Here is a 13,139-nt window from a genome sequence, read left to right as displayed (position 1 = left end):
TTAACCCAAAATGCATCACTCCTTCGGAAAAGGGGCAAACCACCGAGAATAATCCAGACAGTTAAGCAATATCTGGCTGAAAACACATATTTCCCCCTGGCTTGGAATCGTTTGGCTCCTAAGTGCTGCGTGTCTTGACAGATCATTTGAAATGCCAGTGACAAAAGGGATGTATATTAAACGGTAGAGCAAACTCACCGCGTTGGAATTGCTTGATATCCACTTAATGTGCAGCCAGAGAGCCCCGCGCATGAGGGCAGGAGCAGATTAAAGATAGTCGTCTATAGCCTATTGGAAACTTCACTTTATCCACTGGGTAAATTCAGCAAGACTCCACAAGATACTATAATCCTCCCTCACGGTCGTGATGATGGGTTTAAAAGCAACTAAACACCAGCCTTTTGGAGGTACGGTTCCAATTTTCCGTTGCAAAAGAAGATGATATCCACATAAAAGTAGGTCTGCCTCATGATTATCCTCATCGGACTCGCCTTTTTGAGGCAATATCACAGTTCACGTCCAAAGGCATGCGGAACGGAGAGAGACAGAGAAAAAAAATGCTCTATTGCGTTCCCTGAGAATCCGGAGTCAACTCAATATTTCCCAACGGAGCAGGTGAATAATCGGAAAGCAGCAGCAGCAGCAGCAGCAGCAGCATCAGTCAGTCTTGTTGCACGTATGTGTTTATATATCCAGCGGCTGCATGACAAATGATACAATTTAAAAAAAAAAAAAAGCAAACAAACATCCAGAACGGCAGAAGTTAGAGTATAAAAAAATGAAACCAAACGAGATTGAAGTGAGTCATTAGTTGATTTTCGGTCGCATTCATCGTGAGCAGGCGAGACTGAGGAGGGAGCGCTCTGACTTTCAGCACCTTGGAGAGCGACCGTCTTCTGCGTCCTGCACCGAGCGGAGCGGAGCAGAGCGCCCTCCAGCACCCCTCTGTCACCCACAGACACAGCAGGGCTCACATCCCGCGATCCGAGGACAACTCCGACTGCGTTTCTCGAACTGGTCCCGCAAGAGTTGAAAGCTAAAAATCAAGCCAAACGACGAAATAAGTGCCGAGTAGTCAGTGAGGGTTCCGCTAAGAGCAGCTGGTAAATTGAGGAGGCAGGCTGGATCTGTCAGATGTGTCTGCAAACGGGTGCGCCTGTGTGTGTGCGCCTGTGTGTGTGTGTGTGTGCGTGTTTGTGTCATTATGCGCCCTGTGCACGCGTGTCTACGCGCGTGCGTGCGCGCGCGTGTTCTCTGCGTGCCAGAGTGTCTTCACACATGACCCGCAGCATGTTTCCGAGTCACTCATTATTTGAAGCACCGTTTACAGAAACCCATTTGTATTCCACGGCGCAAAGCAAAAGAGGGAGTCTGACTTCTCAGCCCCTACAACAGCAGAAAAATACAGAGTGCTTTTGCAGAGCAGCATCCGCTTTGTTTTGCAGATGGTAGCCCGTAGGGGCCACTGCATGACTACGTTCAGTCTGAGAACAGATGACTGAGTGAGACCCCGAAGACTATCACTTAATTAGTTATTCCCACGAGGAATCTCACCTTATCAACGGCAACCTTATGGCCTGCCTTGTTTGAATATAACTATGTGTTCGTGGCCTTTATCTAAGTAATGATTAAAACCTGCTATTTTCTAGGAGCTCTTTTGCTTGAAACACCTGTCAGTCCCCGGGGTAACTCAGCTTACATTTCACCTCTATTAAAGTATTACAAATGATACAGTTACATCTGCTGCATATTCCAACTCTCGTGGAAGGTCAAATCCAGCTGAAACTGCCTAATTAACAAAAATGCATTCACGTTAGGTCAAGGCATTCATTTTTTGGGGTAATTACCGCAGCGTTTTCTACCTGACCGAAAGCACCAACTTAATAAAAAATGTCCATATCATTGCAGAGTCATACACACAGACCAATATTGAGAACATCCTTGCAGCGTAAGTGTGGTTTCAGGTGTGAACTCTGATTGCACAGTAAGCACCATCTCATATATGTGCATGTCATTCCTAAAACTTACAGTTAACGGCCACTATTCCACATTGAAATTCCCTTATCAAATCTTCGCTAATCAAAGAGGGGGAGAAAGACATACAGGGGAGTAGACAAATTAGAGAGGCGCTTTTAAATATCTGAGGCAGCTAAGATGTGGATCGTGCAAGCTCCACATCAAGATGTCCTGAATATATCAAGTTGTATATGCTCATTAATGCGCAGGCATAACCATCTCCTCTGAATATGATTCTGGGCTGCAAAAAGCAGGCCTGCTCTCTGGCAACATTTGTCAAATAAATTCAGCATCAAGCTCGTTCAACCTCTGTAACTACTGTAACACCCTATCGAAAGAGCAATGTGTTAGCCAGCTCCTGTCAGCTGCTCTCCGCTAATTATTTTCCGAATCCCAGAGAATCTAAAAGGATCAAAAATTAATCATAATATGTGTAAGATCTCTATCATTAGACTAAATAACGTAGCATCTGTGTGCAGGGCGAAGTCACTCAGGTTGTGAGAGTGCAGCCAATGCCACTGACAGGGATCATGTGGGGGGTTAGTTATCTCTTAAAGGAGGCAGGTGTTTGAAATGCAGATGGTGGGAAAGCTGCAATCACAACAAAACCCGTGGCGAGCGGGGGTTTGTCAAACTACCGGTAACATGTGCAAAGTGCATAATTACTGTGTCAGCTGAAACATTTAGCAGGTAAACACATGGGGGCAAACTGAGGTCACATGGTTAACTTCGCTCCTCAGAAGGGATATTTTCATCACATTATCATATGGTGTGTGTATTCCTCCTAATCGCCTCTAATGTTGACTGCTGTTCTTTCATCATTTCAGATCTGCATTTGACTTTAGTGAGTTGCATGTTGCAAGTGTGGACTGTATTTCTCTCCTCGCTCTAACAAGGCTTGGTTTCTTTTGATGACTTTGTTTCCCCTTCGCGCCTCTTCCACAAACAGCCGTGTTTTGAGTCACATTAGGAAACTGTTAATGACACCAAACTGTCCCTGGTGGTTTCTAAAGGTCTGTCTCTCAGACTCTGTCCGAGACGCGCATGTTCTCTCTGGATAAAAACGTGCACTTTCCAGCTTGCACTACATTGTGTGTTTAACTGTGCACCACAAACACCCTCGGCCCACATCCCTTCCCCAGCTCTTTGTATAAAAACAGCTTGGCCGTTGACCTGGTTACAGAGACAAGAAACACTTATGGTTCGTAAAGCCTCTCATCTGCCTACCATTTCTCACACCACTCTCCGCAATGAAGCCAGAACAAGTATATATATATATATGTATGTATATATATAATTTATTAAATCTGACATTGCACTTGGGTAAATGTTGGATCCTAATGTGAGATGCGTCGTCTGCTCCAGCACGCCATGGTCCATTAGGCCTTCACTCTGGCTCACAAAAAACACAGAGTGGATAATACAAAACAACACTGGTACCGAGAAATGCACTGGAGCAACCATCTCTATTAACAGGCTACCTGTGTCTTACTGCTGGATGCTGGAGTAACCTTGTCGTTTGGACAATGCTTTCATATGACATTTTCCTGAGCCCATTAACGGAGGTGTTTACATCTCTGTTCTGTTTGATGTGAGGCAAACAATTCCCAGCCCACATGACTGGGTTCCAATTCAATCAGCTAATGGAAAGGGAGCTCTCCATCCCTCTGCCTCCTGCCTTCCACCACCTCCGTTTTCCTGCAGCCACACATTCACTGCAGCAGAGTCTGTACCAAATGTTACAATGGTTTAGCCATTAGGGCTACATTTACAGCCTGCTAGCAGGTCTTAAGCATTATATTCGGGCACAGCTATTCACGCTAGCTTATTAAACTGAATACCAGAGAGGGAGAAAGCAGAGTGAGCTGAAGCAAGTGGGAGAGGGAAGAAAGAGGAGAAACAGATAGTAGGAGGGGAGGTGGGCCTCAGGCGAATGAAGACTTTTGCGTTACTGAAGCATACATTTTTCCTCTTCCATGGAAATGGGTTATGCTTAATAAAGTGAAGGCTTTGTGCTAATGTCTCTAGCAGGGAAATTCACGTTTAACAACGCAGTTATGCCTCTCACTTGCTAAGTATTCTGTTCGTGGCTTAAAATTAACACTAGTAGTACAATTTTACTGTGACAAATTTAATCCTTGGCTTGAGCTCCTGCAATCCCTTGCTGATTTGACTGTGTAACAATGGAAATCCATGTCTCTGGCTGACTCACACTCTGCTTAGAAAAAAAAAAGACTTGCAGATTCTGCTTTAAGTCACTTCAGTAATTTAGTTATTTTATTATGATGTATTAGTGATTAAATCATCTTCCTGCATTATTCTACACATGGTATATAAAGTATGCTTTCAATATATAGAGGCTCTACTGTGGAAAATCTTAGATCTTATGTGGGAGGCAGAGATGAAAAGAGGGCTTTTGATTTTTTGAGCCCAAAGTTTCTAGCAATACTAAACATGCCTGGTTGAATTTGAGGAAAACAACATGGGTTTGAATTATTCACCCATAAACATCATATATACACAGAATATATAATATGATACTGTCAGACAACGAGGAATAAGATGATTGTAACAATCTTTAAGCTACATAGTGGGGAACAAAAGGGGAATATGTGGGCATTAAGTGGTTAAGCAAAGTATAAAATGGTTTTTAAATTCAAACTGGAACCTTTTTGTAGTCTGTGTGCTATTCGGATTGTGTGCCAAAGTGTTTCAATTCAAGCCTGCCTTCCAGAGAGTGCATCTCATAGCCCCACACAGTTTCACCCCATCCACTTTCCCCTGTGGTCCCATAAACCACATCCCGTATTACATGGCACACTGATTCAGACATTCAAATAGCCCTTCTAAAGCAAGGGCTATATGTGATTCATTGGCTTTTTAGGATGAGTCAGCTTGATGGCGTCTGTGAGCGGGGAAGAAATCCATGCTCTGGTCTCAGTTTGCTGGTGAATCGTGGGTCTCCCTGTGATTCTCATTATCCCAGCTGAGTGTAAAGGTGCCCCTGTGGGTGCTGGCATTTTCCTCCGAGTTAGAATAAGAGCTCTCTTCTCCTCCCATAGGGGACCTGTAGAGACTCTCTGATTCGCTTTCTCCGAGGGCTGACGATGCTTCAGCAGCTCCAGGGAGGCACTGAGTACGGAGACTGTGTCGCTGTGGTTGGTTGCCTCTTAATGACTCTGCTGCTTTAGACATGCAAATAGAGCTGAAGTGCAGAGAAGGCCTGGAGGGACAATTTGGCATATGAATCAAATTCAATATACTAGATTTTTTAGTAATACGTGACTAAGTTTTATGTGCATGAATGAATGAATACTAATAACATGATTGACAACATGTACATATGGTTATGAGCAATTACTGAGCCTAAAAGTGTTCTAGTTTGGTTATGATACAAAATGTACTACTGGAAATGTCTTCCAATCCACGTAATGAGTAAGCACACTAACAGGTTTTGCTATTTTTTAGATTTTTGCTGCAAGCGCTGTCCAATAAAGATAATGTTTGCATTCTCTGGGGGCCAAGAATATCTATGTCAATGTAAATCTGACCAGTAGTTGCTGCCTTTGTTCTAGTGCTAATTGCTGGACAGCACAAATGCTATCACCATTCTCAGGTTGTGGTATAAATTGCTGACTTTGTATTCCAGCATTCAGAATTCAGCGTGGTGCTTGTCACTTAAAGTTAAATGGCTTAATACCACGAACAATGACGAATTATAAATTAAAGCAATGGCGAGCTTATACATTACTGTAAAATATTTATCTGTAACTTTTCGAGCTGATGTGACAAAACCTCTGACTCGCATTATAATCACTAAATATTACGATCAGTCCTGTTTACATCGTCATCATGACACTAAAATTATATGCAAGCTGTTTCGGTGCAGCATTCATTTTCATTCGTATAGGTGACACCCATATCCACTTACTGTACAGTCTGAGAACTACAGCTGCTCAGGGACAAGTCATCATGATTACTAGTATTGAATGCTTTGAGGCGGCTTTATACAGTGATGTGGTTTGTTTCTTCACATTTCACAATACTCATAAGGCACCGGGGAGGTGCAATGCTTCCTGGAATATAAAGCCAATTAGATTGATTGTCAGTACATACAAAGGCTGTCAAATGGTGTCAGTAAAGAGAATAATGTACTCAACAGTAATCATCTGCGATTACACTAACCCCTGGGGAGGTCAAATAATAAATTTTGGTCTTTACTGCCTCAGGCAGAATTCTCTCTCAAAACTTACAATGCCTGTAATGAGGAAATAATTCTCAAAATGCAATTTACGTAAATCTCATTGCTAGGGTACTAAAGACTTTTTAAAATTTTTTCTTAATGCACTTGGATGTTTTATTAACCACAAGTGTTATGTGACAGTTTTAGTGTGGACCGTTGAATGAAACACACTGTTTTTAACCTTTAGTTAGTAACTTTAGTAACTTAAAGTTTTAAGGACTTCCTATAAATGGAATCCATTCAATTTATGTGACCACAGTTATGCTACATTTTGATAGGGACAAATCTGCAGAGAACCAACAGTAAATCAGGTGTAGTTGTGATCTCTTCAGCCTTGTGTTTTATTTGTTGAGGCATGTTTTAACACACTGTGGAAAATCATCTTGTGCAGTGGAGGTCGAAACTGCAGATCAAAAGTACACACGAATCATGCATACAGTACATTATATAGAAGTATAGGATCACAGACTCTTTTTTCAGGTAAAGATAAAAATCTGCTATACCTTTACAGTCCCTTACAAAAGTCTTGTCGCTTACCGAAGTTGTTGGAACAACAAATAACAACTTGACTTGTAGTTGATCAATTGGAATCTGAAATATTGGCTGAAATATAAATAAGGTTTTGTATCATTCATTGAGTTTTATCATTTAATTAGAACAGAAAGGTCAGATTTGGCTTGGACAAAAGTCTTGTCGTGCCTTTAAATGATTCAACCAATCACAGATTAGAGCTTCACCTGTGACAAATACTGTGATTAACACATTCCCAGGTGTGTATAAAAAGAACCCCAGCACACCAGACCTTCATCTGAAGTGCAACCTGACCTCTCACAAAGATGCCAAAGATTCAACCACAGATCAAAGTGCTGATCATCAAGAACCTGAAGACCAAGTCTGCTGCTGAGGTGGCAGACATCTTCAGTGTATCCAAACGTGAAGTGGAGAGGATAAGAAAACAATTTGAAGAAACTGCTGACAAGCCTTCATGACAAGCCCAGGTCAGACAGACCCCGTAAGACAAGTGTTCGAGAGGACCGTTTGTTGCTTCGACAGTCCAGGCCAGCCCTTTTTCAACTGCAGTCGGCTGTGATCACCAGAAACCCCTGTATCTCGAAGAACAGTTTGTCGAATTCTCTCACGCAGTGGTCTCCATGGCCAAATTAGTGCTCAGAAGCCAGCATTAAACAGAAGGCAACTAAAAAATCGTGTTGCATTTGCAAAGGCCCACAGCTTGGTGAAAGGATGGACAGAGGAAAAGTGTCAGAAGGTAGATTTTTCTGATGATTCATCCATTGAACTGCATCCCAAACGCAGCAAATACTGCAGAAGACCCGTTGGAACCCGCATGGACCCAAGATTCACCCAGAAAACAGTCAAGTTTGGTGGAGGAAAAATCATGGTTTGGGGTTACATCCAGTATGGGGGTGTGCGAGAGATCTGCAGAGTGGATGGCAACATCAACAGCCTGAAATATCAACAAATTCTTGCTGCCCACTACATTTGAAACCACAAGAGAGGGCAAATTCTTCAGCAGGATGGCGCTCCTCCTCATACTTCAGCCTCCACATCAAAGTTTCTGAAAGCGAAGAAGGTCAAGGTGCTCCAGGATTGGCCAGCCCAGTCACCAGACATGAACATTACTGAGCATGTCTGGGGTAAGATGAAGGAGAAGGCTTGGAAGATGAAACCAAAGAATCTTGATGAACTCTGGGAGTCCTGCAAGACTGCTTTCTTTGCCATTCCAGATGACTTTATCAATAAATTATTTGAGGCATATGGATGCAGTCCTCCAAGCTCATGGGGGTCATACACGATATTAATTATTTTTCCCAAGGGACCATAGCTTTATGCTGTGATGTTATTGTAGCATGTTTGTGTATTCAACATAAAATATAATTTCTACCGTATATTTTTTTTTGTATGCGACAAGACTTTTGTCCAAGCCAAATCTGACCTTTCTGTTCTAATTAAATGATAAAACTCAATGAATGATACAAAACCTTATTTTGATACAATACACATAATCCAGAGGCCTTTGCCTTTCATATAAGCCATTTCAGATTCCAATTGATCAACTACAAGTCAAGTTATTATTTGTTGTTTCAACAACTTCGGTAAGCGACAAGACTTTTGTCAGGGACTGTAGATACAGATATGTGTTCACAAGAACATGGAGTAATACAATAATCGGACGTTTGTCGACAGCCGAAAGGCTGGCCTTAAGGGCAGGTGTGCTGCGTGACGATAATGTGATGTTGTGCGTGGAGAGAAAATTGAGCAGATGAAAATGGTTTCTATATGGCTGACCCTCATTAATGCTGACCAAAGGTGAGGAGAACATCAAACTGTTGCCTTGGCAACAGAGCCGCAGTCAATACAAATAAAAATCTAAGCTCATCAACAGAATGCAATGAAAGCGAAAAACCACAGACATTAAGGGTGATGTCTACACTTGCTTATTATGTGTATTATGACTTGGTCTGATTTTCAATTTCAATACATTTCCTGTGTTATCTTTATAAATCAATAAATTACTAATTACCAGTCAGCTGCGGTAAAAACAAAAAGGATATTACAGGCCAATCTCTATAGGGATCCTTTCTGTAATATTGTCAGACACTTCGAATAACAATCTGAGCCTGTGTAAGTGGCAAAAACAAGCAATTGTTGTGGACATATTTTGATGAGGTGCAAGTGCCTTGAGGGATTATATTATAGCCATCCCAGCCCGGTGGCCACTTGTTTTCAGCTGCTGGCGGAGGTGATCTACTGGACCAGTTCCAAAGGTTTCTGCACCTACTAGACATTTCAACCCCAAAATTAAAAAAAAATATTGTCCAGGTTTAAAAATATCAGCGTTATCCTTTAAAACAAGAGAAGGAATATCATATCTAAGCCTCATTTCAAGACATGTCAATATACCCATCAGTTACGAATGCTTCTCTTTCCCAAGATGACAGCCAAATATTCCCCATGTTAATGTGTGATATTAGTCTAATGGTGTGTGGTGGATGTGAACAGCTGGTTGTTTCTTGTTGGGTTGATAATTAGCCAGAGGCATACAGAAGAGTTACTGCACATGGCCCATCTCCATCCTCCCCATCTCTGCAGCTCAGAGACTCTATTTCTCAAGGGACCATGGGCTTCCAGCAGAATCACACCCCTTTCACTGCAGGGATTTTCATCTCCTCTATCTCTCATTCTGCTCATACCCCCCTCTTCATCAGCTCGCTTTCTTCCATCTAACGTCACTGATTCTGGGAGCTGTAGAGGTGGGAATAGTTACCCACCAAGGTGCTGACATCACTGTTGCAGATGGCAGAATGTGGATTTGTGCACTATACTAATAAGACCAGGTGTTTCACCACAAGAGACACTGCATTTTAAATGGGACTGCAAATGAAATGCAAACCCATTTAACTGTTAAGTGCGTGGAAGGTGCAGCAAGCCTAGCATCTGTAATGCTTTTAATATGCATGCCCTTATCCATTTATTTAAAGTACTTCCCAAACTTACACACCCACTGATTCCTGACTTGTTGAGTAATTGTTCAGTGAATAGAGTGATGCCAAGAACTACAAAGCAAACTGTGACAAATAGATTTTCCCAAGGCACTGCATACTCTACCTACACCTCATCTGCTGCATCCTGGTGTACCTGTTATTACACAGGTTCTCAATGGTGGACTGGGCTTCACTGCTGTATGTTATCACATAACATGCAATGGCACAACCTGCTGCTGTCACAGTGGCATCATGTCAGGAGTTGTAGTCGGCTGTCAGGCTCCATTTGTAGCCTCTTACAATTGGTTACTATGAGCATCTCGCAGTAGGTCTGACTGATCGCTGATTCCGTTTATTTCACTTTCACCACGGTGTATATGCATGTATGACAGGACATGAGCCCACAGTAGCCCCATAGTAGCCCATATTGTTTAAGGAAGTAGATATGAACAGGTGCCTAGTGGTCTAAAACCGCATTGGTGACAACATTAAACATGCTGAACTAATTATTGGGAAATACTAACATAAAGTTAAATTGTGTTACAACTCAAGCTAGACCTGAATGGTCTAGCTGACCTGAATGGTCTAGCTGAATGGTTATTGGCAGGAAGTCCAATAAATCTAACATGTTTTCATAATTCTAAACATTTTTACTCAACCTGGCAGAAAAGAAAGGCTTTTAATATACATTTTAGTCATCAGTAATAGAAATACGCAGATGAGCAGTCAGCCCCAGTTAGGCTCAGGGCACTGTAGCATCCCTATTTGCAAACCAACATAGCAGTGGCTCTACTATGTAAATCAGTCCCACCTCCCAGTGCTGCCAGCCCGGCCGCATCAGGTAAATGGTTGAACCATGTCACTGGATCAAAATAGTGGTCTGAGATGGCCGTCTACTCCTCTGCAGGCCCTTTGCCCTCCTAGCAGGGCTAAATCATCAACCGTCAATGTTTTCATATCAAGATTCGATCAATCATTCAATCTTGTTACTGACTGCCTAAGTGGTGTTGCCCCCTGAACGCATCTGTGCCCAGTAATTGTCACATACACAGAAGCCTCAACTGTAGCTTCCTGAGATTTAATCTTTGCTCGTTGATATGCACATTAAGAATCAATCAAAATTTGGGAGACGTCTACTACCAGATACCCAATTCTGTTCGTTCAACAGCAACCATTCCTAATCAGCCATATACAGTTTACAAATTACATGTTCCAGCTTATCACACAACACTGAAACACAGATACTATTGATCGATGTTGTTTGTTCAATAAATGTGTCTGAACCCATTAATATAACCGCTAATAGAGTGGACATGGAGTTTAATTTTTCACTTGGCTGTACAATATGCTCCTAATGCTGTCTCCTGTGGTGTATCTTCTACACATGACATGAATACTAATATCATGTGAGAAAGTCCTTCTCTCAAATCAAGAATTTTAATTGAGAGGCTTAATTGAGTACACCTCAATCTGTTAAATCCTTTTTTTGGATGTCTGAGGTCCTCTGGAATCTGTAATACTGTCACTCAGGTAAATTCGGTACATTTTCCAGTGCAGAACCGATTGCTGCTGAAAAGTGCTCACAAATATCCCAAATAATCCCCACTAATGCTGTCAGAGAGCATGTGATGTTTCTATCAGTCTGGATCACTCTTGGCTATTGGGATACTGCCCCTAGATCACAAGAATAGCAAATGTGAATTTATGTTTTGGGGTAGGCATCTGCCTTAATTTGCATCACAATTACCCCACAAATTAATTCTTAATTCCTATTTTGGCATTCCACAGCTCTTGTGTTTGTTCTGAATAATTTGATGCAGAGCCATTCACTGGGTTCTAATATGAGGTCTGCCTGTGAATAGAGCCAGTCTAATGTTTTGAAGTTGGCTGAAATTAGTCTGCATGTTATAAAAGCCAGACTGGCTGTTTAATTATTCACAACTTTATCACCCTAATGAAATTAAGCGTTCATTGCTCCTATATGGTAGTAATGAAATGAAATGAATCAATTTTTCTCTTACACACGTTTTAAGAGGAATATCAACAGGTCTATAACAGCAGCCTACATGGGTAAAAAAATATTAGCAAAACAACTGCAAAATGTAAATCAGGCAGCTTATATTAAATGAAATGCAATAAACCATTATTCAATAAAAACTGTTGTGTAAAGAATATGCAGGTCCTCAAAATGTGGACATAGCAAACCAGAGGAATTTGCCTATAGTCTTCTTGCATAATGTCCAGATGCAAATGTGAATGAGTTGAAACTGACTATTAAAATTGATCATCTTTTCCACTTACTTCACCAATTTTTGAAGCATTTTGTTACATTTGTTGAAATTTTCATAAAGTAAGTTTTTGTGTTCAATTCAATTCAATTCAATTGTATCCATGACAACTGAAAGATTACAGGGTTAATCACATGATCAGACCGCTGAAAAAAGAAAATAACATGCTTTCTTGCATCTTCCTGGAGTGACTTGTTATTTAGGATGGATTTTTTTAGGTATGCCATCATACATCCCAGTGGCATTATAGCTTTCCTCCATTTCTATTGACACAGATCAAACATAAATCTGATGGATGAGAGTGACCACCATGGGAGTGTGTTTTGGCAGAAGCTGATCTGCAGTCACAGAGCAGAGTGAGTCCACACAACACAAGCAACAGGCTCATCAAAACAACAAACAGAAAGAGAAGATTGGCTCCTCTTCTGAACAATCCCTTAATGACAGACTGCCTGGTTTATTGCTGCTTTTATTCTCAACAGCCTTCTTTGGGTCAAAGCCATTCTGCAAGTAAATGCAGCTCAGTTGAAGGGCTATTTATTAAACAAATTTGATGCCTAGCTGCCCAATTGGAAAGATTTCAGAAATTGTTTATTGATGGAAGCCAACCAAGAGCAAGTACAGACAAGTTAGGAAAATTGTACGAATATGCTCTGCACTGATCTCCATGGAATCAATTTAGTGTGTAAAACACAGACAGTACAGAGATCCCTGAGAAATGGACATTGAATGAGTGATAATATCTACTATTTTACATGATAAAAAAAAACCCATTAGATTACAGACCGAGTAAAATACATTCATGTTGCTTTTATCATTATCTTGCATGATGTATTGAGGTGTCCATGGGCAAGACATTGACACACCAAATTTAGCGTTGCTCAGGCCTCCACCTTTAGCAGGTGCAGACTGGCCAGGAGAATGCTCAGCGGCCAAGCAAAACTGAAGTGTCGGGCCAGTGTTAAAATAAAGCACTAAATAAAATGGTTCAATCAAACAGAAAACAACACAGGGCAGGGCTACCCTGAGAGCTGCTTTTGACCCGATGGTATGATCTCTGTCTGTCTTCACGCAGGATTGGTCGCATGC

The sequence above is a fragment of the Pempheris klunzingeri genome, chromosome 10 (assembly GCF_042242105.1).
Source record: "Pempheris klunzingeri isolate RE-2024b chromosome 10, fPemKlu1.hap1, whole genome shotgun sequence".
Taxonomy (NCBI): Eukaryota; Metazoa; Chordata; class Actinopteri; order Acropomatiformes; family Pempheridae; genus Pempheris; species Pempheris klunzingeri.
The sequence above is the reverse complement of the archived record's forward strand: the minus strand, read 5'-3'. Positions refer to the sequence as shown.